This window comes from Paramormyrops kingsleyae, chromosome 5 (assembly GCF_048594095.1).
Source record: "Paramormyrops kingsleyae isolate MSU_618 chromosome 5, PKINGS_0.4, whole genome shotgun sequence".
Lineage (NCBI taxonomy): Eukaryota > Metazoa > Chordata > Actinopteri > Osteoglossiformes > Mormyridae > Paramormyrops > Paramormyrops kingsleyae.
Window position 1 is genome coordinate 14,671,640 of NC_132801.1, and position 25,177 is coordinate 14,696,816.

At 40.1% G+C, this 25,177-nt stretch overlaps 1 protein-coding gene and 1 long non-coding RNA gene across 5 annotated transcripts in view; one reads left to right on the top strand and one right to left on the bottom strand.

Annotated features, from left to right (window-relative positions):
- nme2a (NME/NM23 nucleoside diphosphate kinase 2a) overlaps window positions 1-25,177 on the top strand; it is a 130,361-nt gene that overhangs the window by 64,465 nt on the left and 40,719 nt on the right. The window lies entirely within an intron of this gene.
- Window positions 20,855-24,287, bottom strand: LOC111833195 (uncharacterized). Of its 4 annotated transcripts, none has more exons than XR_011991717.1 (5): window positions 24,103-24,280; window positions 23,588-24,009; window positions 22,131-22,175; window positions 21,561-21,652; window positions 20,855-21,072 (listed from the first exon to the last, which is right to left on the bottom strand). It is a non-coding gene; the product is annotated as an uncharacterized lncRNA (long non-coding RNA). The 4 variants fall into 4 exon arrangements; XR_011991718.1 differs by having other exon boundaries at window positions 23,588-23,799; window positions 23,897-24,273; XR_011991719.1 differs by having other exon boundaries at window positions 22,131-22,934; window positions 23,588-24,287.

Sequence of the window (25,177 nt, forward strand, 5' to 3'; positions counted from 1 at the left end):
ATAGTGTGCTCATTTTAATCACAACTTACATATGCAAAGTGTTATCTTTTTATAATAGCTATCATTTGTTTTGTTGCCCTCAGTGTTATAGGTGAGGTCACATTAATTTTCCAGTCTATCAAAATGGCAAGCAGGGGACCTTGCTTTACCGAGGGACTGACTGGAGCAACATCAGTTTAGAAGAGATAAAAGTTTGCATTAGCTGCCAGGTCACAGACTGCAGTGGCTTAGGGCATAGAAAAGAGGAGAAGAGATGTTCATTCCTTTACATGTACAGCTTATGACATGAGGCACTAAGTCCTAGGAGAGAAACACAAGCAAATAATTTCCTTACTGGAACAGTGACTTGAATTTTCAAAGCCTCCCGGAGGTTCTGAAATGGCAGATGGATGACAATAATAGAATACGTCCTGCTTCTCTATTATTCAGGCACTACAGTAACATACATTTCCGTAATGTTGGGAATATAATAAGGTGAATACTACACACAGTTTTTGGGTATTGTTTCCAATATCTTTTTTTTGATATTGTAATTGACAAACAGTGGAGTATTAACACCCAGTTGGTGGTTTTTGTATCCCGCCGTTCTGTTTATTTCCTTGGTACTATTGCATAATTGCATATTCTATAATCAATAACAGATAGAAATAGCTAGCTCTTAAATACGTATCTCCTATAAAATTATGCTGGTATATACATAATAATAAAGGACACTGTAGTATATTTTACTCACATCCCACTTTATTTCCTAATCACATGCCTAATTTTGCTCACATTTATAGGGACTGGGGAAGTTCTGCTTCACTTGCTCAGTCTCACTTCTTCACTATTGTGATTCCATCAGGCACATTAGATTTTATCTGTTGTAGTTTCAGTCTTTGAAGTTATGCCCTCTACTTTAGAATTTAGTGATTAATTGTCATTGTTGACATACCACAGCACACAACAACAAAATGTTTTCTCTGCATTTAACCCATATGTGACATAGCAGGGGGCAGCTAATTCAGCACCCAGGGAGCAGTGCTTGGGGGCGGTACCTTGCTCAGGGTACTTCAGTGTTGCCTTGTTGGCTGGGGATTCGAACCTGCAATCTTCCAACTACAAGGGCACATCCTTAACCATCAAGCCACCGCTGCTCATACTTGTCATGAAGATTGTCATGTCTTACATGCCTATAATTTTTTGGGTGCTCTTGCTGATGCACGCCACTAGTCATGGATATTTTGATGTTTGGAAAGAGGAGTTCCAGAGCTGTTTGTCACCTGTCTCACTCTCTTACTGTTATGACTGGACAATGCCTTTGCCTGCCATTTCAAACACATTTCAAGCTCTTTTGATATTGAAGGGTGAACGTTGTGCTTAATTTAGGTGCTTAACCACTTGCACAGGTGACCATTTCACATGCCATTCATCCGTACTGTTGTGTATTTATATTACATTACATTATGCTACTGCATCCTTTCCGGTCTACAATTTGCCAACTTTGGGAGGCAAACTTAATTACACTATAATGTCAGGAGTTGCTCAATTATCCTTATGGCTGGTGGTCTGGCATCTCATCTGGCTCAGTTTCATTGTAAATTATAGTCTGTGTGCAACAGTTTGACCAGGACTGTGTTGTAAATGCATAACAGACACGTAATTGTCTTGTCAGTTTCGTTCGTCATCTTTGCATCTTTTTTCAGATCGAGAATACTGCAGCTTTACAGTTTCCAACATTCAAATTATTAAGCATTCATGTTTTCTATAAAATATTATTACCATACTTAAAAATTGGATTAAGCATTTAAGCACGTATATAAATATGCCTTTGAAGAACAATTTCAAATACTGCCATATCTTCATTTGTTCTGCTTGGCTAGCATTTTAACCCCTAAAAATGTTCAAATAAACTGCAAAAAGGATTAATAATATTTTGACCCATCATGATGTCGGTGACAATTTTACTGTTGCTACTGTTAATAGTGGCTGTTTGGCTGTTGTCATATTCTGCACGGTATAAAAAGTGACGGTCAATAAAAGCTGCTGTTGCTGGCCATACCATTGAAAGTTGCCCTTGCTCCCGCAGCTGCCACATGGCTAAATGGGCTATGTGGATGGGTTTGGACCAAGAGACTCCTCTATCTTGGGGTTGAGGCTGGCTGGAGGCCAGGTGTGGCCTGGTTTCAGTTGTGAATATGTTGTTAATTATGTGTTCTTCTATCTCTGCTTGGATCCTTTTTTGTACTTTTAGTTGCCCTTGATTGCATGTCTTTAATTTTGTAGTAATGCTTGTACCCATGTTTCTGGTATCTCCTAGTGTTTGAATCCTTGGTGTTTGTAAATTACTCTCACTTGTTCCTGTAGCTCCTAGTAATGGCCCACACCTGCCCCTCATCGTGACCTTGTTATCTTTGTATTTAAGTTCCTGCCCTTGCTCTTTTCCTCAGTCGGTCATTGTGTTTGTTCCAGTGTGTATTTGTTCCTGCTTGTTCTTCAGTTTGTATGTTCTTGCTTGCATTTCATTGCTGTGTTTTCTTTGCCTGTGTTTTTCTTCCATGTTGTGTAGCTTAGCCTTTCTTAGTTCTTGTTTGACCCTCCTGCCTTTGTTTCACCCTTTTTTGGTCCCGTTTGTTTCATGTCTTTGAGTCCAGGTTATAATAGTTCCCTCTGTGTCTGTACGCTGCACCGTGGTTCACGCTTCCGTCATGCCGGAACAGAGGACAACATTGTGGCCTCACACCTCCAGGGCTGGGGGTCTGAATCCTGCCTCTGTCCCTTCTGTACCATGCCTGTTCCCTATGGGTATTTCAATTTCCTTCCACATAAGTGGCATCTCTGAATTGTCCACAGAATATCTCATCCAGGGTGTCCCCTGCCTTGCAGTCCATATAATCCAAGCTTTTGACAACTGCGTACTTGATGAGCAGTTATATAAAATGGTCTGATCTATATCCTGAGAATCACGGTAATATACTAAGTCTTATCCTCCAAAATAACATGGATAAATTGTATCTTTTCAGTTATTACAAACAATGAGGAGAGCCACAGTTGTCACGCCCCTTTAAAAAAAATGTAAACATAGAAGCAGACTGATAACTAAAATATCAATAGCAAAACTAATCGAGCTTGAATGTTTTGTATCGCATCACGCCGCAAATAGTTAATTCAGCATGGCTAAACAGTTAAGCAAATAGCAGTACAACCTCATCATAATAGGAAGTCAGTCGCTGGCACATTGTACGCTGCCTTTCAAAATCCATTTCCAAATGAGACAGCGCTATAGCACATTACACTGATATGTCACAGCATCCGAAAGAGGAGGAAGCACACACAGCACCAGCCTCAGCATCAGCATTCTCTTTATAGACAGCCTAATCACCCACTGCTGCGGCCTGTCAAAGTCAAATAGGAAGGGGGGGGCTCACAGCTTCCTCCAAATGTACCACGTATCCAAAAAAACACCTTTATAATTGGGGCAGCTAAGGGAAAGCTGGCTTTCAGGTAAATAATCTTTGTCTTTGTGTACTATCCTAGAAAAGAACTTCTGATTGACTTCCAATAAATAAAGATGCTGCGACATTTTATTGAAAGTGCATATAAAAATATACATACCAAAGTAAAATAATAAAAAAATGTAGATTTTTATCATGTATAAAAAAATTGATGGAAAGTAATGAAATACTGTGGGCAGCACGAGTTATAGACCTGAATTAAAGATTGATCATTTCTATTAAATGCAAATGAATACATTTGAGTAGGAGATTGGAAGCAATATCAATACTAATATTAATACCAGTTAATACTAAATAGTATGCACATTAGAAAAAATAATGAAATGTCTCAAAACTATAACTGATTATTTTGTTTACGTGAACTTATGCGTTTTAATTCATTAGCAATATAATGCCAATATGTCACTGATGGTTACAAAAATAGTTAACCTGACATGGCCAATTTTGAGTATAAACATCTCCAATGTAAAATTAAATATTAAACATGTTTAAAAGTAATATTGCAATTTCATTATTAATTTTACTGTCATGAACGACATCCCTAGAGAAAGGATGCAATCGCAGAAATCCCTTTGCTGAAGCTAGAAATTCCGCAAAGAGAAATCCAAGGTCAAACATGGGCCATTAAGGGCAAGTCAGGCTCAGAAACACAAGGGAAAAAACTGCATTAAGGCAGGGCTCCAAAACTCAGCTTTAAAGGTGAAACTGGGGTGACACTGAGGAGTATGCACATTGTCAGCGATGAGCACTGCCAAACCGGAGTGGAGGTGGGCGTGGACGAGGGCGTGACAATTACATTGATTATTCACATATCAATGGAAGAAGTACCATTTACGTACAAGGAACTTTCACCTGTGTTTGACTACATTCTGATCAACATGAAAGCACTGAAGAGACTCACGGTGTGTGTCACTTATCAGCATGCAAAGCAGGCGAACGAAACTGACAATTATGTGTCTGTTATCATGCATTTAAAATGAGGGTGCCTTTGCCTCCTGTTTGTTTTTGTTCCACATCGGAGGTCACATACATATTTATAGTATTAACTTGTGGAAAGGCACACAGAAGAACGTAAGCAAATCATGTTTAAGCATCTCCTTCAAACTTCTGTTGATCAAAATATTATCTGAAACAGTTTAAATAAATTCTACTTCTGCAGAAAGGAAAGCAAATTAAAACAAAAAAGTTCTTTTTAATAGTGCCATCTGGCATTTAATTACTGAAAGTAGGCTGAAATGTTATAAATGTAAAACTGACATCATCGTTCTATCCGGGGTGTACCCCGGCTTTGTGCCCTGTGATACCTGGAATAGACTCCACTGTGACCCTGACCAGGATAAGTGGTTAAAAGATGGATGGATGGGTGGGTGGATGGATGGATAAACTGACATTGTGATTTCTTTGCTGTTTGCAAAAAGTTGGCATATACAGAAATTCAAAATGAGCGAATGTATCTTTTCTTCTTTCATCCATCCATCTTTCCTTTCCTTAAAAAATCCAACCAGCATATCCCAACCCCAAACACCCACATACAGGTATTTAACTAAGACTAATTAATTAATGAATTAGTGGAAACAGGTGCCTAGGATGTTTCTTTTCTGCTCTGATCCATGTTAACCACAAGATAAACTGTTAGGTTACAATATAAAAGCATGTTTGACAAATGAGCCTGTGGTTTGAAAAGAAACTGATTAAGCCTGGGATTAAACCAACATAACACTAATTACGCTGAGTTGACAGTGTCTACCAGTGCCTACCACTAATTATGATATGATGTAATCCTTATCATTACACTGATCCCTTTTTACATTTACATGCACTTAAATTTTTATAATGATTTAGGAGATGTCTTTTCATTAAAATGCCAAAGCAAACCTCCTTTTAATCTCACCCTAACTGCGTTCATTTAATCAGCTGCACATATTTTCACTACTTTGATTTTTTTATTTAATCTATAGTTGATGTAATTACTTAACAAGTATTTGCATTGGATTCAGCTGACATTTTCTGACACCATGCAAGCCATTTTATTGTGTGTGAGAATAAAACATTTGTAGCATTTTTAATGAGTACCAGAATGTTCCTTTTGGCTCTGTGTTAATATTTTATGCTTTGTACAGTATAGTGCTCAGCAAATCTTTGCTACACATCCGCCCAGCCTCTAATACAGTACTGGGTTCTGGGAGCAACATAAATCTGGTTAAAGCATTACAGGGAGATATAGATAACAAATGGGCAAACAAAGCCTAATGAACCATATTGAACAAGTAGAATTATGAATAACATATTGAGTACAGTGTAAGGCCTACTGTACCTGCCCTTGTTTTCCCATCATGCCATGGAGTACAGCTGTAAAAAGGCATATGTGGAAGTTCAGCACCATGGAGAGATCTCAGAACTCCAGCGCTGTCCCAGTAATGCAGGGGTGGGGGACCTGTTCCATGGAGGGCCGGTGCGGGTTTTTGGTATGACCTCTCAGCCAGCCAATAATAAAGCAGTGGTTCCCAACTCCAGTCCTGGGGACCCACTGTTATTGGCTGATTGAGAGGCCATCCCAAAAACCTGCACCCACACCGGCCCTCCATGGATCAGGTTCCCCACCCCTGCAGTAATGCACACCAGCAACCAATTACCTTATTAACACGAGTGTTCAAGTTATATTGCTGATGAGGTATGAGATAGAGAAACTGAAAAAAAGTAATAGTAGTAACAATTCAAGTACTAGTTCTATTAAGACCCCTCAGCAGTCCTAAAGGATTGGTGAACGTTTACTGAATGACTGTTTGGTTGGATCCATCGGCTCTTTAGCATCGTAAAAATGGCAGATGTTTCCTCAGTTGACTGAGGGAAAGTGGCTTATAGTTAACAAGGATTGCTTGCATTTAAATTCCAGTGTTTCTGAATACATGCAATTTTAGTTCTTCCTTGGGGTTTTTTCTTTTCTTTTTTTTCTTTTGCTAGGAGTCATATGTGATGGCAGTTGAACCCTGGTTTGTTCACCCTTCTACTCACTTAATAGAACCACTGCAATGAAAATTAGAATGATTTCAATTCAATAAATTCTATATGATTTGAAATTATTTTTAAAATAATACTGTACAGACCACGCCTCAAGAAAACCATAATTTAAAACTTACATGGTTTGAGCAGTTAGATAACTCAATATTCAGTTATTAAACTACTTTGTGTAAGTTGCTTACTGCTGTTTGTAAATCACCAAAAAAATAAACAGTATATTTGATTTTTGAACATTTTTGAAGTGGAAAAATGTGCATTCCATTTTATGGTTAAAGTGCTAATTGTTTGTTGACTTATATTGTAAGCATTATTGCATAGATAAGTAATCATTGGACATCAGTTTGCTAGACAATCTGACATTTAATCTCAATTAGAGAATTGTAGCTGGTATTTTAAACCAAATTAAATTAAATGTACTTTAAGTTTGGAAGAAATATTTGATGAAGAGTTCATAATTACACCATCCATCTGGAATGTAATTAGCATAAATTAAATAGTCTTGTCACAATTTATATACAGTGTTGATTCAAAAACATAAAATCCTGAATGATGTTACTTTTAACTCTGCTTCTTTTTTGTCTTGTTTTTTTCTTTTCACATGGTACAGATATTTGGAGCATTCTGGAACATGTCTCGGAACTCTAGAGAGTTAGCAAGCCAGTAGTTAAATAGATCAGTTAGCAGCTCCATACAGGCATGACTGAAGCATTTCGACAGTAGCATTGGCAGTACATTCTAATTGTCTATGCCATGCCCTTCCTTGAATTATAAATGAATTGGCTTTCACAGGGTGTGACTGCTTGATGTTGATAAGGACTTTAAAGCATACATCAAGAGTCAGGCGCCCAGCTGAATCACTGTGGATATGGATATGATGAGGACAATGCCTGTGCCCTCCCCCAGACCCATAAGTACAGATCTAGGGGCTACTTGATCAGAGCAGCAAGTCTCACTCTGACCTTAGTTTCTTTCAGCGTTTTCCTAAATAAGATTACACTGGTTTCCCTGTGTGAACTCATGTTTAGTTTACTGGTTGTATTGTGGTTTCCAGCTTCCTGTTTTTAGTCTGTGGGTGTCCCAGCTCCTTGTACTTAGTTTGCTGGAGTACTGTCTCCTAATCTTATAGATGGCTGATGTGAATCTTATTTGGAAACTGTTTCTTAAACATCTGACTATCATTCCTGTTGGCTTCAATTTATTTCACTAGAACCAGCAGTTCACTAAGAAGCATATGACTTAACTGTTGATGAGGCAAAATGTTATCAAAAAAGTCTATAGATCTAGTGATGGCAAGAAAATTGTTTTTTGGTATCTTTTACTTTCAGTTTAAGGAATTTTGTTGGCTTCATTCCTCTTCCAGCTGCTCTTTTAGCTCTGATCTAAAATAACTATGCTCAGCTGAACTCTGTAGCCTCCTAAAATCACAGGATTCCACCAGGAACTTGTTCGCAATATATTTTCCTTTCCTAGTGTCATGACCTGCTCGTCCGATCCTCGTGTGTACCACGCCCCCTCATTTACATCATGTGAATTCCCGAGTGTGATCACCTGTGTCCTGTTATTTCGGCTAGTCTTGTCTATATCAGTCCACGTCTTCCTCTGTTTCCCAGATCGGTCATTGATGCTGTGTGCCGTGTTTGCTCGTCTGTCCTTAATAAACCCCGTTTGCCTGTATTTACGGCTCAACTCGTCTGTCTGCCTGCTCGCCTGAAACGCGACGTGACACCTAGGTCCCCCCCCCCCCCCCCCACTCTGTGTCATTATCAACTCTGAATTTACTGATTATTATTTTGAAATATGCATGCTACAGGACTTCATTCTCCGTATTGTAACCTACTAGCGTTCGACATCTTGCTTGGGAGTTTAGCCTGTATTTGTTTTTCTCATCAGTAGACTTCTGCTCACAGCCACGAAAAAGACATATTGCCCCACAGTTAATAACTGTCCTCCTTTCACAGTTAATATTCTTTACTGTCTGCTGTTTAAGCTCGGACAAGGTTGTTTTTTTTCACCATTAGTAGATATCCTGTTTTTTCTTAGCCATTATAGGGTTTTATTGTTGTAGGAAATTGAGTATGTAGTCTTCATTTTCGCCCATGATTCATTATTATCAGATAACACTTTTCACCCACCTTCCCACTGAAACATTCTAAAAAGGACACCACTGATACTGTCTACATGGCTTCTGTGTTTTGTTCATACTTTTTTTTGAAAGTTTTTTTTCAGGTGACCTCTAAATGCTATAGCTTAGTAATCGCTGTTTGAGTATTTAAAGCTCCTCCATCTCTATATCATGTGTCATTTTCTATTTAGATATTCTCCAAATCGCTATTTAGAGCAGTGGTTACCAACCTGGTCCTCAGGAACCCCCAGCCAGTCCATGGTTTTGCTGCCTCCCAAGCAAAAATGTGGACTGTTTGCGGGTCTCAGAGGACTGGGTCGGAAAACACTGATTTAGAACCTTCCTTTAGGACTGGAACCACTACAAGTGGTGTGCTTTGGAATGTGTTTATCTAAATTAAAAACTACTTTAGCGCTTTTGCAAGTGCTTTATATCCCTTTTGGCATGTGTTTCACCTCCATTTTGGCAGGAGGGTTTCCATTCACCCTCTGCAGTTCTTTCCTTTCCAAGCCCTGCACACCTGTTAAGTAAACACTAGTTGTGCCTTCAGTACGTCCCCATGCAATGCCATGGCTGTGACTGCAGGCATTTCACCAACCATTAGGCTACCTCTTAGCAGCTCAGCCCACTCTCCCTTCTTCTGTTATGAACTTTTCCCTGCATTCTCACTGTTTTCTAATCATCAGGCATGAATGTACCCCTTATGCTGTCATTGTCCCACATGGCTTAGTGTTTGAATAATCTATACAGATTCTCATGAACAGATTGTATAAAAATGAGTGGCTAAGCTACTGTTGATCTCAGGAGGCTGATTCCAATCACTGATTCTTTCTATCTGTATTCCCTTTATGTCAAACCCAACCACAAGGTCAGCAGCCATACCACCTGCATTTCAGACTAGGTAATCCATCTGACGCTTAGCAGGTTTGAGCCTGGCCAGTACTTGCATGGGAGACCAATTTGGAAAGCTAGTTTGCTGCTGGAATGGGTGTTGATGTGGACAGAAAAGCCCACCCTGTGGTCTGTATGGATCCCAATGCCCTAGTGCAATGACACTATGTTGTAAAAATGATGTCATCCTTTGGATGAGATGTAAAATCAAGATCCAGACTCCTTGATTGTATTACTCTCTCTAATGATGCTGTAATGTATCACAACACGTATCACAACTGTAAAGCACCTTGGGATGACTCTGGTGTGAAAGGCCCTATGGAAAAATGAATTGAATTGAGGTCATTAAAAATCCCTAGGCATCTTTTGAAAGTGTAGGGGTGGTACCCCAATGTCCTGGCTAAAATGGGCTGCTGTGACCCTTTCAAATCTGGCCTCATAATCACCCCCTATATCTAACCGGTGAATTCTCTCCTAGCTACAGTGTGCGGAGTGCACTGGTGCAGAATGGCTGCCGTCACACCATCCAGGTGGGGGCTACACAGTGGTGGTGGTTGAAGTGGCTCCCCATTGGTTCTGTAAAATGCTTTGGGTGTCTTGAAAAGCTCTATATAAATGCAACATTCATTCAGTTTTAAATTTACAAAGGAAAGCACCCTAAACCCAACACCTGTCACTCCTTAGATGTACCTCTCATATACCCCCTGAGTTGCCAACAGTTCTATCTTGCTTTCACAAGAGATCCTCTGTTGGTTTAGTATCTGGTTTGGACTACATTACCACTCCTCTGTTCCATTGAGCAGATCTGCTGACTCTCTGTTCGGCATTGTATTATGTCAGTAAATCACTGCGCATTGAATTAAGTCAGCATTCTTGAACTACATATTGCCAAATCAGTACAGCCTTATAAAAATGAAATACAATGGAAATATCCAATATGCAGTGTACAAGAATCACATTTTTATTCAGTTTTACTTAGTGAAAGGACTGGACAGACAATTTAATTATATCCATTAATCGTGATTAATTTTGGCTTACCGTTAGAAATTCACAAGTTAGATAACTGTTATGCTGTTATATCAGTAAAAGAGTATATTTAGAGTATATTTATGAAGTGATACATTTCAAATACAGGCTGATTCCAAAGAGGAAGCTGACCTTTTAGATTTGTTGGACCTTTTTTCATTCTTATGTTCCTTACATTTATAAGCAATGTATCTCCGGCCTTTTTATTTGCAGCAACTCTGTGTCTTCTGCCTTTACAGTTTTAAAGGGCAATCAAATACAGTGGCAGACTTGTGGTCTATTTGTGACCTCATGGACCGCCAATTGTCTCCCCTGCAGTTTTGTGGCCTAATAAATCACGTAAGACAAAATAGAGGTGCATTTTTTCTACTATTCAGTTTAAAACCTACAGATCTTTGTTGGGTCTTCCACAAAATCCTCTGTCTGTCCCTCTAATTTAATTTTCTACAACCAAATTAGCAGCTCTGTTGGCTTTTTGATATTTCTCCAGTTGTTTCCCCATTGCTGTTTTAATCATAACCAAAAGCGTTGAAGGCAAGGGACCACCAGGGGTTGCTCCTAGCCCCGGGTCCTCAGCACAGTTTGAAAGGAAGCCACACTCCCTCGACACAGAGCAGTGACTCATGTATTATTCTGACAATATTAGCACTTTAAGGGCAGCTTGGCTTGGAGGTTTTGCTAAGAAGCCTTTAATTGGCACACCTCTGATTATAGAAACAAGCTTGAGTGCTTACCATCACACAGTCGTCTGTGTGGTCTTCAGAGACAGCTTTGTTTATTTTTTCAAGTTGTCTTGACCTTATTACCTCCAGTATATGGTGGGGAAGTTGTGTTAACTTCAAATGTCACAACTGTGGCCAAACAACTCTTTTGACTTAAGTTTTTCAGAAAGTCTTGTGTCCATCATGACATATTGGTGCTTTGCTTGTGTAAAGTGTTATATTTCAATGTCGCCAGCTGTATTGATGATTTGATTCGATGCATTATGCATGTGTTCATGCATTCCTTCTGCCAATGTGTACCAAGCAGGTCAATGGGGTGGTTTTGCAAATTTTAATCTGGCCCTAATGCATTAGTCTCTGGTCTCGCTATGGTTCTTGAAACCCCCCAGAATAATTTTTTTTAGTTTATTATTTTCTACAGGACCTTTGAAAGATGATACAACATATTAGAGATTATTTTTATGTATCATGTTTATGTCATATTTCTATTACAAAAATACAGACCCCATCATGTGGTTTTACATAAGAAGACGAATTATGTCAGAGTCATAGGGGTTATTCGAGTTGCAGATGACAGTCCATGTGTTTCCTTTTCTTGTTTATGGCTGCAGAATTTTTCTGCTTCCTCTCAACAGCAGGGTGCTTTGACACTATTTGCTTCACTGACTCACTGTCATTTTTTTAAATGTTGTCTCTGAGCTTTTTCCATTGATCCTTTGGGTCAGATTTTATTCAATTTCACACAATATTTATGTGACTATTGGTCCATGTCGGATTTTCAAAGCATCCTCAGGTCGGCACCATGTGCATATTGTTATTCTAATCAGGCTTTAGAAAGATAAGCAAACTAGTCCTTAATCGCCATAGGCCAGCATTCACTAGTCTCAACCCACTTAATCTCAAGGTAGGCCATGTCTCAGAGAGCCATTTTTTAAAACTTTCATTAATTTAAGTAGAATTAGCCTGCTCCTATCTTAATTTAAAGCCTATCTGGGAATTCGCCTCAATGTGTACTTCTTATAAGTAAGACCATCACAACAGAAATCCAAGGATTTTAAAGACTAAATCTGGCACTTGTATCTGTACCATAGTAAAGCACCACAGACCCCATCACTCTGGAAAGGTCTTCAAAGAGCAGGTTTGGCAGGTTAGGCTTCCCTCATGCTAATACCATGAAGGACTGCACACCTTATATACTAAATTTCAATTTGTCACAGCCATGCATAGCACACATGGAGACTTGTCAATTACATTTTCACTTTCCAAAAAAGTATTTAAATATTAATATATATATATATATATATATATATAAATATATAAATATACAACAACAACAAATGTATTTTTGTATAGTGCTTTATCACAACATTACATTGTCTCAAAGTGTTTTACAGCATCCCCACCCAAAGCCCCCAGTGAGTAAGCAGTAGGCAACAGTGGCTATACATATATATATATATATACATATATATATATATATATACATATATATATATATAGGTGGTGGAGTACGAGGCGCTCAAAGGACTTCATAACTACAGGCGTCAAAGCAATGGGTCTGTAGTCATTTAGTCCTGTTATCTTAGGTTTTTTTGGCACAGGGATGATGGTGGAGGTCTTAAAGCAGGCTGGCACATGGCATGACTCCAGTGAGGTGTTGAAGATTTCTGTGAACACAGGAGTCAGCTGGTCAGCACAGGGTTTCCAGGCGAACGGGGAGATGGAGTCTGAACCTGCAGCTTTGCGGGGGTTCAGCTTCTTGAAGACCTTGTTAATGTCCCCCTCTTGAATATGAAGAGATGGGGTATGAGGCTTCAAAGATGCCACACCAGCAGTTGGTGTGGGGGAGGTGGTCAGTTGTCAATGTGAGGAGCTGCGGGGGATGGTGATGTGTGAACTGTCCAGTTATCTTTCAAAGCAGCAGTAGAAGTTGTTCAGTTGATTTGCAAGGCGCAGGTCGTTGACAGAGTGGGGGGCTGTGGGTTTGTAGTTAGTAATCTGTCTGAGCCCCTTCCAGACAGACGCGGGGTCGTTGGCTGAAAACTGCTGTTGGAGTTTCTCAGAGTACAGTCGTTTAGCATTTCTCACCACCTTGCTAAACCTGTTCCTCAACTTCTTGTACCTGTCCTTGTTCCCACTTGTGAATGCATCTTCCTTCTGCAACCTTAGCTGTCTGAGCTTAGCTGTGAACCAGGGCTTGTCATTGTTGTAACTCACCCTGGTGCGTGATGGTTCTGCTGTCTCAAGATAGCAATTTTGCTTGACTGACACACCCATGACCACTCAGATGGGCCCAGGGACAATTCTGATGTCCTCTATTCTGTTTATTATACTATATAGTGTCACATCAGAGACAACGACAGAAGTGAAGGCAGGCGTGGGGAGAACCAAAAGGAGCTTTATTTAAAAAAATACTACAAACAGGGCAGGGAGAATCAGGAGAGGACACAGGGCAAACGAGGGAGCACATACAGGCAGCAACATCAATGACCAGACTGGAGAGCTCAAGACAGAGAGGCACTATATACACCGCTAACGGGGGAGCAGACGAGAGGCACCTGGGGTGATCCACACAAGGGCTGTAATGAGAGGAGAGATTAAACAAGTAACAGGTGTGGCTCATTAGAACCACACAACAGAGAGAACAAGGGGAAAGGAATGCAGGGCGTGACATACAGTATAGTACTGTATAAACATTTACAAACAGGGATGCTTATAACTGGTATGCAAGTACACATTCACCTTTAAGCGATAATTAAGCAATATGTTCAGCAATAGATTGTTGTAATAGCACAAATGCGTACGTATTACCAGTTATGTGCACCCCTGTTTATAAATACACTAAACATGTTGTAAATAGTGCAAAGGCAACATTAAAACAATATCTAAAGATGATTGACACAAACCCACTACCAGTAGCCTACTGTATGCTTGAAATATCAGTAAAGGGCAGCTCCTCGCTTATAGGCCAATTTGCTTAAGGACCTAGTCCTAGGAACAGAACTCAGTTGTTAAGTAATGAGTACCTGTACTCATATATTCCCAGTGCCAGCAAAGGGTAGGAGATTTTAGTCTTTTATTTGAAGAATGTAACTGCATTCAGTATTTCAACTCAGTAGTTAGATGGTCAAAAATGTTAGATACTTTGGCTCTGTTATTTCTGCTGTTTTAAAATTCTAAAGTTAACATCCAGTAATGCAAAAAGTTTCAGTTTCCATCACAGCTGCAAGGCTTTTTTGTCCTTATTTTTTCTAGGCACCCTCATTATGATGTGACAACTTCGAATGTAAAATAAAACATTACAGCAGCCTCATGCAAAAATTTGTAAAGGGAATTAATTTCATGTACTGATGCTGAAGTTGTATTGCTCTACAGTGCTGGTCTGGAAAAGTCCTGCAAAAGATGTTAAAGTATTTAACAGTAGCAGAGTTCAAATATTCCATGGAACAGCAGTTCAGTTTCATCATTCACCTGTAAGAACCCCCTGATTTTCTGAGTGGATGAGGAAGGACGATTTTTATGATTTTCTCATATTCTTTCTCTTTTGTAGGTTCCATACTCTGCTGCTGCATGACCGCAAGTACCATATGCGTTCATGTTCACGGACAAATCTACACAGTAAATACTCATCATCATTGCATTTACGGAAGAATTTTATGATTTTTGCGTCAGTAAGTGTGTGTTGAGAGACACCAAATAGATGTTATCAGGCTCTGGAACAAAATTTGTGGAGAAGGGCTGGACTCTGTTCCACTCTGGATTTGCCCTTGGAGGCGCTGGGCGGGTGGGGGTCTGCTTATAGCCCCCTGTATATTGGAGCTGTTACGCACTGCCTGCTCTAGGGCAAGGTAGCAAACATGAGTACGTGGGACCAATTTGCCAAATGTGCAAAGGCAGCTATTAACAAGCCCAAACACCCCACAGGATACGAGAGATTATATACATATAATCTTTTATTCTGTTTACACCCACATTAACGGTATCTTGTGGAGGAATAAACAAACAATACTTACCCTAGATCGCTTAACTGTCTAATTCCCAAACCTAGCTAACTAAGCTAACTAACCCTTTAAAACTTACAGAGGTTGGGGCCCACCTACTTTGTCTAGTGTGAATAGACAGGTTCCGTTCTACAGGTGAGTATGTAAGTGCGCACACAACTAATTTACCCCTGCACTCAACAAATAGATTAAATGGGTACATAACATAATAATAAGGTACACCTGACACATTATTTATAAGTATAAGTGCACCTGACACCAAAGCACCCTAGGCCACAATTCAATGATCGATTTTGTAATCATGTTTTTGGATTTGTTTTTCTCATGTTTTGGACACTCAGGTGAAGAGAGGAGCTGAGCTGTCAACTGATCACCACCTGGTATCGAGTTGGATCTGATGGCAAGGGAAGATGCTAGAAAGACCAGCTAGACCCAAATGCATACATAGGAAGGAGGCCTTCTGAGCCTGGTTGGCTTGTGGGACTACTGAAGTAGCTGACAGGTACCAGCAGTAAAAGCAGAATGCAGCTTTGGCAGTTGGAGCAAAAATTCAGGTGTGGGAGGAGTTTATTGAGGCCATAGAAAATGAGTTTCGGTCTGCCTCGAAAAGATTCTGGCAAGTGATCAGGCTTGATGACTGGGTAAAGAAACTGGGCTTTACCCATGCTGTTCACGTCTGGGATAGAGAACTGCAGTGGAAGGGGAATTTCGAGGACCTCCTGAATCCCACTGATATGGCTTCCTTGGAGCTGAAAGACTCAGAGGGGGACTGACTTATCTCTAGGGCTGACATCACTGAAGTAGTCAAACAACTGTTCAGTGGTAAGGCTCTGGGGGGGTGAATGAAATTCCCCCTGTGCTCCTGAAAGCTCTTGATGTTGTTGGGCTGTCTTGGCTGACACGTCTCTTCAACATTGCGTGGAGGTTGGGGACAGTGCCTTTGGATTAGCTGACTGGGGTGGGGGTCCTAATCTGTAAAAAAGGGAACTAGAGGATGTGTTCCAGCTTCAGGGGATCACACTCCTCAGTCTCCCTGGGAAGGTCTATGGCGGGGTCCTGGAGAGGAGGGTCTACCCCTTGGTTCAAATCTCCGATACAGGACGAACAATGTGGATTCTGTCCTGGTCGTGGAACACTGGACCGGCTGTTCACTCTCGCAAGTATACTAGAGGGGACATGGGATGTTGCCAAACCAGTCTTCATGTGATTTGTGGATCTGGAAAAGGCATGTGATCATGTACCTTTGGGGGATCCTGTAAGGGGTGCTTCAGGAATATAGCTATGGGGTCCATTGTTGCGGGCTATCATGTCCATGTATAAATGGAGCAAGGGCTTGGTTCGCATTGCCAGCAGTAAGTCAGATTTGTTCCTGGAGGGTGTTGGACTCCACCAGGGCTGCTCTTTCTCACTGATTCTGTACATAACTTTTATGAGCAGAATTTGTAGGTATAGACAAGGAGTGGAGGGGGTCTGGTTCGGGGGCCTCAGGATCACATCTTTGATCTTTGCAGATGATATGGTCCTGTTGCCGTCATCATGCTCTCACCTGCAGCATGCACTGGGGCTGATTGTGCCTGAGTGTGAAGGGGCTGGGATGAGGATCAGCACCTCCAAATCTGTACCCATGCTTCCCAACCAGAAAAAGGTGGATTTCCCTGTCTTGGTGGAGGATAAGTTGCTGCCTTAAGTGAAGGAGTTTTGGTATCTTGGGGTCTCGTTCACAGGTGAAGGAAGAAGGGAGCAGGAGATTGACAGGCAGATTGGTGCAGCATCAACAGTAATGATGACCGTTCTATCATGATAAAGAGGGAGCTGAGCCAGGCGGCAAAGCTATCAATTTACTGGTCAATCTATGTTACTACTCTCACCTATGGTCACAAGCTTTGTGAAGTGACCGAACAAATGAGATCATGGTGTATGGGCTCAGCCTTATAGATAGGGTGAGAAAGCCAGACATTCGGGAAGAACTTAAAGTAAAGCTGCTGTTCTTCTGCATTGAAATGAACTAGTTGAGGTGATTCGGGTATCCATCCGGGATGCCTCCTGGGCGCTTCCCTGGGGAGATGTTTTGGGCATGTCATACTGGGAGGAGACCCCGGGGCAGATCTAGGACTCACTGGAGAGATTACATATCTCGGCTGGCTTGGGAACACCTTGATATTCCCCCAGAGGTGACTGGGGAAGCATCCCTAATTAGACTGCTGCCCCTGTGACCAGACCACGGATAAGTGGTGGATAATGGATGGATGGATGGATTCATCCTATGATGTTTCTTATTTGTTTGTTTGTTTATTTGTTTCAAGCAAGATTAGCAGGAGTCAGATAGTCCAATACCAGATGCCCTGTTGTGCTTTCAATGAATCTCATTCGTTCTTCATCTAATATCCCTAGAAATCTTTGAAGATCTTGCATTAATTTGCTTAAACTTTAATTGCCATGTTTTGCTGACCATAATCTATAACTAAATCTGCGTCTACACTCAGAGCTGTCATGCTGAATTATACGTCGCTCTTATAGGCTTTAATTAAAGGTGCTACATTGGACTTCTGGATGTTGTCACGAAGCAGTGAAAAATGCAACTCCCACGCACTAAAATCTGAGGACTTTCCCCAGTCTCTGTAAGTTGCTTTCCATCGATTTCCTTAGCATGACCTCCATTTAAATTAAAATTATATTCTCACAATTAAAAGAAACATTTTTTACATCATTGAATTTCAAGTTTGACTAAAAACCTCTATGAAACTGCTGAAACATTCCATTGAATTGTGTTGCTTATCAGTTGTTTTACTGACATCTGCTTTGAATTGCCCTGCCATTTGAATAGGTCAGTTGCTTCTCTTTTAATGCTCCTGCATTCAGTTTACTGAACACCTTAAAAAAAACCTAGCAGTGCTCAGATTCAGTAGCAATCCCGCCTTTTCAGTGTGAAATCCTCTTTTGTGAAGGTCTGTGACACAGACAGCTCTCTACTTTTATCAGTATTATTCTAATCTGATTCATCCTCCCTCAGATCATCAGAGGAAAGAGGCTTTTTGAGAAGCTTCAAATAAAATTATTTACTTCTGCTTACTTTTAGCTTGCATTCAGTTTCAAATGTAACACGAAAGCAGGAAAAAGGAAAGGGATGCTGTCAGCCATAGACCATGCAAACACAAAAGATAGATAGATATATATGAATTGACATATATGTCAATTCTTAGAGTTTAATAAGAGCCATTCTTCTGAACTTTGGGCCCATTATTTATAAAGTGGCACTTGATGTCACAACCAATTATGAACACAAAATTGCCACTGTTATTTGCAGTTTATAGAGTAATGTTAGATTGCACTGACGTATATTGAGACATGTACATACAATCTTATACATCCAGTTAGCAGCAAGACAGAAATGAGACTTTTTGAACGTGGAACATTTTAAACTTTCATCAAATCAGATTTAGGATTAAGTAGATGCACAACCTGGAAAGAATTATAGATCACCTGCTGCATTTTTGCAGCAGCAGGGGTCTCTGCTCCAGTGCTTGTGTCATGTTTTTCATCGGCATTGTTAGCCTCACACTAGCGTGCCGTCAGCTGGTCACTGACGATATCACACTGAGTGTGGCCATTCCCCACATTCCGCAGCTGCAACACCTCCTGTACATATTGTCAGTTTGGAGAACTGGGTAGAAACTTTTAAACAATTGTCCATAATTTGGGAACCTGCAGGTAAATTCTATTCTATCTTTGAACAATTTTAACTGAATAATGGTGCTACTTGGGAATTATTTTATTGGCATTGGGACTACCTTACTACTTATCCCTCCATCCATCCATCCATCCATCCATCAATGAATCACTTTCAGTTCACAGTTGCAGGGTAATATTTACTTATGATAAAAACTATGTTTCGGTAATCTTTGTACAAAGAGAAGTTTAGCGAAGGTGAGGTTCTTTCAATCTGATCAATACTTGACATGTATTATTATCTTTTAGTTGCTCAAAATTGTCAATACATATTTACCAGGGCTTTTGTTCCCAAAGGTTCTTCTACCCAATTTTATGTGTACTTATTTGTACCCATTTACCCTACTTTGCATTGTATAAAACCTGTAATTGTGAGGTTGTGGGGACCATGTTTCAGTCCCCACAAGAGGAAACTCAATTTAAAAAAAATCTGTGGCTGCGATCAAAAAGCTAAAAATGTGGAAAATAAGGGTACTTGCGGTTAATGTTAGGGCAGGGTAGGGGTTAAGGTTGTCATTGTTAGGACCAGGGTCTTTCCCCTAGAAATGAATAGATGGTCCCCACAAAGACATGAATAAGAGCATGCGTGTATGTGTGTGAGTGAGCTTGGATGATGCATGTTCCCTCTGAGTTGGGCTGCGTTCCTCCGGGTACACCGGCTTCCACCCACAGTCCAAGTAGACGCAGTTAGCCTAGCACAAGTTGTTAAATTGCCCGGAGTGCGTGAGCCTGTGTGTCCTGTGATAAGCTGGCTTCCTGCCTACGGTGTACCCCCAGCTTGTACTCTATGCTGCCTAAGACAGATTCCAGCCGCGAACCCCTGATCCTCTTCAGAACAAGCATTTCAAAAAATAAATTAAAATAATTCAATTTAGAACACTCTATTTTTAATTAGTGTGCTTTAAAATTAATTGAACAATTGCACTATACCCTTTCTGTCTGTATCTATTGTCATTTTGAAGAATGATCAACATCCTTCAATGTTTGGAACACAGGCCAGTCAGGCTCAGCCTCCATCAATGGACTGGATGATAGCCCAATACGATTTGTCTGTAAATCACCTCTTTGTTGTACATACATGGCCATGTTAATGCAAGTGTAGGCGTCCCTGATGAGACAAGACAGTAGAAATTAATTTGAATCGGCAAACAACAGTGCAGGATAGTTTTGCCTCACGTATAAGGTCAATTCTGTCACTGAATCTTGCTGAATGGGTTAAGTGTCACTGATTTATGGCCTCACTGACTTTGTTCACCCACTGGCAATCAAGCCATCAAGCTGACTGAATCACATTAGGGACACATTAAGTGAAACTATCATTCTTTAAATAACAAGTTATTGTAACTTCATTAATTATATTCTCTTACTATATGCTCTTCATAATTTACCTCACATTATACTTAATTATACTTAAATTATTGCTTCTCAATTGAATAATTGCGAGTTAGTATAATATGAGAGTGTACTGTATATTCACACACTGTTGTTTTTTTACATTTCTTTGACTGGAAGAGGAATTGGTTCTCTCCTGCCCCTTCACCACCTTAGCTACTCACCCAGCAAAAAGTTGTTGAAAAGATGTTGAAAAGACAACTTTGTCAGATGTCTCAGAAATGTTGAGATTTGATTGAAAAGTGAAAGGTAAAAACCCGACTTTTCTGGGTCATTGAAAAGAATTCTATAAAAAACATCCTTCTACAGTCTAGGTTGCATAGTTAACCATGAATTTATTGTTATTGTAATATATGAATACTGTATGTACATAATTTTTCATATTATATTCATTATATCATATTATTAATAGAAAACTCACAAATAATAAAACACACAAAATTAATTCAACTGACAAAAGGGTACCAATAAACCATTTTATTGGGCATCTTAGGGTCATGTTATTGAATGGAAAAGACAAAATTGGCAAAAAAAAATATTTAAAACAATGGTGTCCTTTAATTATTTTGAGGTACTGTAGCCTCCATCGCCATAATGCCCAGCAGCATGCTTTAGGTGGTCTGCTGTGGCACTGGATACATCATAATCAGGGGCACTGCAGCCCCACTTTTTGACAGCAACTGCAATGACAAATAATATGAAAGAACATGAAATTGCATATTATGGAAGGGAAAATGGCAGTAATATCATAGACAAGACATATTGCATACCCCTGCAGTGTACTCATATCCACAAGAAAAACGCTCCAATACTATAGCGAGCACCATATATAACTCGTCTTATAACACCTATACTGAAACAGACAGAGGCTAAATGACTAGCAAATAAGTGGGACAGCGTTGGGTTAGGGTGACAGAACAGACATGATCGAATTAGCCACATGGTGGAAATGCTACTCGGATCTGGTGCGGAATATAGAACCAATTTTTAAAAAACTTTCCTCTTAATTTTTGGGCACGTATGTACATTTTAAAAACAGGGCCTCAAACAAAACGCCAGCTTCCTATGTGTCTGTTGTCAATTCAAACAGAAAATGTCACTAAATCCAGTTTCACTATGTGCTAGCTAGTCAAAGCGTTAGTATTAGCTGCTGATGCAAACGGCTTACCTTGCAGCCGCTGTGAATGTGTGAAGGAGGACATTGCAGCACGTGATACAGCAATACTGCCCCCATAGGTGTCTTATGGGTCATTGCAGCCCCTTTATACAGAAATTGTCAGATTTAAAAACCTTTTATAGTCATTAAATAGTGATCTCAACTACTGCTGCCCACTTTCACTGGGCATGAACCCTTATATCTAATAACCTGCTGTAGGAAACCTGTTACAGTTTACACAAAAAGTTAGACACTAAACACCTGGATATTTTGAAACGATCGTCCAAGAACTTTGGACTAATTAAATAGAAGCATACGATAATATATAGTTTTTATTCCTTTTCTACGATTTGTACTTAAGTTTAAAAGAATTCTATTTCCCGTTATTTCGTTGACTACTACTTATCGATGAACCTATCAGAATATGCACCTCGGAAGAAAGGAGCGCGCACACCATCCATTGCTGAATCTCTGAAACCTCCTGCTACTGCTAGGATGCTAAATATATTTGTACACCCCCTAGTACAGGTCTTAATAAAAGCCTGGTCCTAGCAGTAATGGAACATAAGCCACAGTTCTCACCTGTTGGTTCTGATTCAGCAAAATGTTCTACAATTCCCAGATAACCTGTCAAGGACCAATTTCTCTATGAAACTTGTTTAAAAGGAAATAAACGAGAGAAAGTAACATACGCCACATTTAATACATTTCAGCAGTGTTATGGGGGGGCATGACGAAGGAAGAGAAAATCCAGGTAGCGGCTCCAACAAACCAGGGTTTTATTAAGAAGACAGAACATAAAGGGAGAAACAGAACACAAAGGGCCCACCAAGGTCCAAAACTAAACTAAGGCAGGAGCAACACCAGGAACAATACAAAGCGTAGGAAGGAACATGTGTTATTGTAGTTCTAAGAATTACACAGGAAACCAACATGAACAGGCACTAAAATACACTGCTAACAAGACATAACACAGGACAGGTGAGAACCATAACAAAATCAACCAATCACTAAGGGCATGGGGCAACATGGAACAGGTGGGGTAATTTATAATTAACAAACACTAGTGACTAGGAAACAGGGACAAACATGGAGGGCTATCAGCACTAGAAGAAATCAAGGAACACCAGGAAAACAGCATATAAACAAGGCACAGGCAGGGTAATAGAAGAAAATAGATATAATACTGTATATCCATACAGATACCAGGGGATAAAATAAAGCCAAAGTATGACACAAAGGTGAGGCAGGCCTCAGGCCAGCCTCAATCTTATGGCAGGAGGGGTGTCAGCCTCTGAGCCATATGCTCAAGCCAATGAGCAACGCAGCGGCCCAGGGAGCTGAGAAACACGCTAGGGGAACATCAAACGGGATGGCCAGCGGGAACTGCTGGGCAAATGGAGAAGAGACACATGGGACTGGGCCGGATGAGCACCGACCCTGACAAAGCATTTTCAGTATTTGTTAGCAAAAAGTAGACCACATGAGAAAGCGTGCCTTTTTCTAAATAAAAATATTATATCGCAAGTCATATTTTTAAAACAAAAATCACATTTATGCCAACACATTTATGTTTGCCACAGCTCAAAACAGGCTTGGTACAACTATGAGATGTGCAGTGAATATTTATGCATCTTTCAAAGCGTAAGGGATCTGGGAGGCAGGTCTCCGCCTGCCGTGAAAATTCTGCCATGTTGAGGCCTCCCGTTGTATATAAGTACTGCATTAGCTAATGAAAACGATGACAGACACAGCAGCATGCACATGCATACACCAAACCTGACTAGCAAACATGGAAAATTCAAAAGAAAACACAAAATGTAAAAGCAAAGCAGTACTAATGTGCATACTGGGTCACCTTAAAATGGTTGTTGGCAATGCTACATTAAAATCTAAAAACACCAAAATAACAGAGAGTAGTGAATTATTTATAAATGTATAAATCTACATTTGTAACATGTTCACTTTCAATTATCAATATATATTCTAACATTCCCTAAAAACCTATTTTTACATCATATTAAAAAAAAAAGATCCACCTCCGCACATGATCCTTCCAGTATCCTTTTTACTTGCGTGAATTTTTTTTCGGCTTTGAAGTTGAATGCATTTAGTCATGTTGTTGTAGAATCTGCCCCCGCATAAAAGGAAAGTGGAAGAAGAAGAGGCAGCGTCCCCATGAAATGTAAGCCAGAGGGTCTTCTGCCAAAATGTTAAAACTTCAGAAGTTCTGCATGCCAATGATAAAGACCTGCAGGGGTTTGGCATTAGTAGTACTACTGAATAAAGAGAAGACAGCAGGATACAGAAATAAAGCATTCAAATGCCCTAAAAAAAGTTTGACCTACAGGGAAGGAGTTTCCCTTAAGCGTCAAAAGGGTGTGTGGAAAGAAGGGTGCTGTCCAGGACACTGCTGATCATCACCAAACATGGATGCAACCTCATTTCCACACTTGCTTCCCTTAAATAAATGAAGAAAAGGAATTGGCAGGTCACGAAGAAAACAAACCTGGGGAGAACTCTTCCCTCAGGAACCAAATTACAGTACACATACCAAATCCCCTTTTTTATTATAAACCTGTTTTCTGCTGCGGTTTTGTAATTAATGGGTCCTGCAGATGCCACCAGCTGGTCCCTGGGTACTCGATGTTCAGTCTGCAGTGGTGGCCAGACACATCCCCCAGGCATAGCTACAAGTGACCAGCAATTTGGAAACCCGTGCTGGGCCTGAACAGAATGTAGAATCGGGAAACGCGACCTCATGGCCCAGCGGTTAGTATACCCCCACTTCTTTCTGCTTTCTCTCTTTTGCCTTTATTCAGCCAGTCCATTTATAATGGAGGCAACTAATAGCCTTGGTGGAGACAAGAATTGTCCCTGCCCTCGGGGCAAAACATCCATTCTTTGCAACATAGTCAAATGCAGTGAAGTGGTAGGGACGGAAAACAGGAACAAAAAATGTACACTATCTTTAACAGCTGACATCATAACAACAATTAATTAAATACCAGGGACGGTATTAAAAGGCTCAGGGAAACACTGTAGACTATAATGCTTTGGACCGGAATGCAAAAGCTTCAAGATCACGCCAGTCTTTAAATAGGATTTCATTGGCGCTTAATTAGTGAGCATAGTCTGATTTTGGCAGAAACTGGGAGCTCATTTTCCTAATGGCCACCTAGTATTACCGTGTCGAAGCTATTTGTGTCGCGTTTCTTGTGACTGTGGACCCAAAGCATAAACATTTGGTTCTGCATACATGATCATGTTGTGTAATCTGTATAGTAAATTGTGTCACATATAGGACACCATTACAAAGATTGTTAGTTAAATTGATCAATTTGATCAACAATCATGTTTTGTTGATTTTAATTAAGGACGGGCACCTAATATAGAGATATATTGTTATAAATCAAGGTTGGGCGCCTGCAGTTCTTTCAGCATTGTCAAGTAGGGCCTACTGATTGAAATCAGGTGACATCTTTCTATAAATGGATACCTGAATGACACTATTAAACACTAAGATGAAATTAAACCACATGACCCCTAAGAACCAGAATTGTCTTCTCTTATCCAGCATCCAAACAGATACAGTAAATGAAGTATTCCCCCAGGGGAGGGTCACAAGG